The sequence below is a fragment of the Propithecus coquereli genome, unplaced genomic scaffold (assembly GCF_000956105.1).
Source record: "Propithecus coquereli isolate 6110/MARCELLA unplaced genomic scaffold, Pcoq_1.0 Scaffold239, whole genome shotgun sequence".
NCBI classification, from domain to species: Eukaryota; Metazoa; Chordata; class Mammalia; order Primates; family Indriidae; genus Propithecus; species Propithecus coquereli.
In genome coordinates this window covers 1,228,802-1,232,364 of record NW_012147941.1, presented here as the reverse complement: position 1 = coordinate 1,232,364, position 3,563 = coordinate 1,228,802, and the positions used below count along the sequence as shown (strand labels likewise).

Genomic DNA, 3,563 nt, shown 5'->3' with positions numbered 1-3,563 from the left:
AAAAAAAAGAGCCTGTTTCCTTGGTGGTATTGTTGAGCCCATGAGTAATACCTGAAACTGCCTGCCTCCAGACTTAGGTGAGCAAAATATTCCCCTATTTATTTTTCCCAGTTTTTCTCTGGTGCATCAGCTACTGGGTTCCAACTTTTAAACCGGTCACTTTCTCCGGGAAACATACCTTGGGTGTTAAAAACAAGATCAAGGGCTCCCTCCTCAGAGCAGTGGATGCATTGTCACTTGCCTGTGTACCTTAGCTGTGAGGCAGGCAGCAGGCAGGGCAAAAATGAGCTTGCAGATGGCTGACCACCACTTAACCTCTAAGGAAAGGGTGGGTATGTACATCCACACACTGGAGTAAGACGGGTGTCACTTTGCCTGGCTAGAGAACCAAGCCACTGCTCCCTGCACAGGACAGCCTGCATTACCTCACAAGTATCGCTTTTACAGGGTGACTGAACACCTCCCTCCCTCTGCCTTGGTCCAGTTTTAGCCAGAGCCACACCTACCCACCCACCGAGGTGCTCTAGTTCCCGAGTGGTTTGGACGTGCTCTGCTGCACTTGGAAGGACAGTAAGACACCCAAGCTTCTGTCCCCTCCCATAGAGAAGCAAATCAAAGTTGTGGTGTCTGTTGATACTATAAAACATTGTGCCTTTCATATTATTGTACCTATTTACTCATCTACAAGAACTGCAAAAAGCAAAAGTCTACTTTCAAGCCACCCCGTTTCTCTTATCTTTACATTTCACTTGTCACCTTTCTATTTCTCACTTTATGCCCCTCCCAAGGGCTGATCCTATCTCTCTCGGCAAGCAGGACATTTGAGCATACACTGTGAGCCGGATGCTTTCATGTATTACTTCATTAATCCTCAAAATAATCAGTATCTTCATTTTACACAGAAATAATACTATATTGGCAATACCCACTGAGCACTATGGTAGTTACCTTATATATGCCATGGGTAATCCTCCCTAAAAGCTGCCACAGTAATTTATATTCCCATTTTGCAGATGAAGAAACTAAGGTTCAGCAAATAAGTGGTAGGGAACCAGTTTCTGTCCAACCTCAAAGCATTTTGGGGTTGGGCCAAGCCAAACAAGGGACCCACCCTTGGAATAATACCTGAGGGAGAGAACATCAATGGTTTGGGTATAAAAATTTATTATACATAAAGAACATTACCACTAATGAATGCAGACAGACTAGGATACCACGGTATTGAATGGAGGATGGCTAGTTCTTTGGAAAGTGGACAGGTTTAGGTTGCTTGGGGCCTCATGCCACGCTGACTGGTCAGTCAGATGAGAGGGCACATGCCAAACACCACAGGGTACCAGGGCATCAGGTGACTGCTCTGGGTGCCCACACTGCCTTCCCTGCCTTATCTGGGGCTTTCAAGAATGGCACACCCAGAAGCAAGCAACTGAATTGAAGGGGCTCCCTAAGGTGGCTCAGGCTTGTCTCTGAAGTCACGGCAACACCATTTTAAGCAATATGTTTAATTGGATGATTTCCACAAACTATACACGAAGTTTCTAACCATCACAATTCAGTGAAGTACAAAACATTAAGTTACTGGCTGTGGGAAGAGAAGGCAGCACCAATGGTGGCACCTTCCAATCTGGTTGTTCTAGGGGCGGGGGTAGGGGAAGGTCTTTTGTTAACCAAGCCCCTCATTTCAATGTACAAAAGAATTACTCTGATCAATATTAAATTGTATTGAAAACAAAATGGGCTAAAAAGCAAATACTACTCTATGTTGGGGTGGAAGTGGGAGGAAAGAATGAGTCCTTCAAAGCAGGAAGGGAGACAGCTGGGGGAAGGTTCTGTGGCTGTGACCCTAGGTGGTCACTCACGCTGCTCCATTTTTACTTTCGGTGGTCTCAGGAAGGTCCGATTTTTCTTCTCTTTCTTCCCCTTTGTATTTGCTTGGAAGTTTCGCCAGCTGTCCACACGACCATCTCGACTTTCCTAAGCACAAGGAAGTGTGAAGTGAGGAGACCAGTTAACAAGAGGAAGGACTGGAACCTGCCCTACCATCCACCAACCCTCCTGTAGTCCAGCCCAGGTCAGCCCTCTGGAATAATCCAAGAGTAAAAGAGAGCAGGGCTTTTCTCTGCTCCCATAGGCCTAGGCAAGTGTCATAGCACCCCTAGAAAGCAGGATGTGCTGCAGGTTGGAAGAGGAGAACAAAATGTGTAATACTCATCACATCAACAAGGCCCCATTTGTCGTGGATCTCTGGGCTAGACGCTTAGCATGTTATTTCCAATTTTCGCAAAGAGCTGACTATGGGGTATAAAGCCACTAGCATTTCACAAATGATGACACCGAGGCTCAGAGAAGTTACATCATTTTCTCAAAGCCATACAGCTAGCCAGCAGTACAGGCACTCTTTCCACTATACGTTTTTGCAACCCCCCAAAACTTGGATGGCTGATCCAAAGCCAGTATCATACCTAGCCAGTTGTGCTTCAGAGGGCCACTAGGATCTCCACCTTGTTAAAGGGGCCTCCTCGTATTCTCTCTTTTCATACATGCAGTGGGACAGAAACAAACTCATAATTTCTGGTTAGCCAACCCCTAACCTGAGTCCTAAATCCTACAGAAGACCAAATATTGCTACAATCCAGAAATTGGCCAAGCATCTGAAGGATGTAACCAGGATCTCAAAGAAAAGTCAAGTTCAAAAGCTGTAAGTCTCTCTGCAGGCAGGACACTGGGTCAAAAGAAACCTGGTTGCTACTAACAGACCTTTAAATCAAATGTGCAATCCATTTTTCTTTTTCTTTTATTTTTTTTTTAGAGAGGGGGTCTCACTCTGTCACCCAGGCTACAGTGCAATGGCACAATCATAGCTCACTGCAGCCTCGAACTCCTGGGCTCAAGCGATTTTCCAGCCTCAGCTCCCAAGTAGCTGGGAACAGGTATGCGCCACCACACCTGGCTAATTGCAATCCATTTTTCTTGAGCCCAGTGGGCAGCTGTGGCTACCACAATCTCTCAAAATCCTCCCAGGGATCCTCACTGCGCTTACCATGGCTGCAGAAGCTTCTAGGAGGCTGAGCCAGGAACAGATTCTTTCTCCATAGCTCCCACTCTCCCCTACATAGCCCATTTCCCTCTGAATGCCTGCCCCACTCAGTCCTCTGAATGCCACAGGAACCAAGTTTCCTTATTCTGGAAAAAGAATCCCTGGCCACCTTGGAAATTTACCTCAAAGTTTTTCTGCCACTCTCTTTCTCGTTTCGCTTTTTCTTGAGCTTCAATCTCTTCTTCCCTTTGTCGTTTCCTAGGAGGAAAACCAGACCATGGTATTTATAGAATACTTATAGACTGTGTTAACCATACAAGTTAAGGCATCTCCCCACAGAAGCACACATACATAGTAAATCAATTCCCTAAAAGTCTATAAATATGGCTGTCTGGAAAGGGCTCAAAGCCCTTTGTGAATGTCTCTTTTTAAAACGTGCAGAGGAGACTGCGAGCAGAGGTGTGGGGAAAGACATAAATATCTCTGTCACAGAGATAGATAAATAAGGTAACCAAAGCACAGTTAA

At 45.7% G+C, this 3,563-nt stretch overlaps 1 long non-coding RNA gene across 1 annotated transcript; it reads right to left on the bottom strand.

The window, feature by feature from the left end:
* Positions 1-1,147: 1,147 nt before the first annotated feature.
* On the bottom strand, positions 1,148-3,297 carry LOC105811734. The gene is made up of 2 exons (XR_001137560.1): positions 3,220-3,297; positions 1,148-1,974 (listed from the first exon to the last, which is right to left on the bottom strand). It is a non-coding gene; the product is annotated as an uncharacterized LOC105811734 (long non-coding RNA).
* Positions 3,298-3,563: the final 266 nt, after the last annotated feature.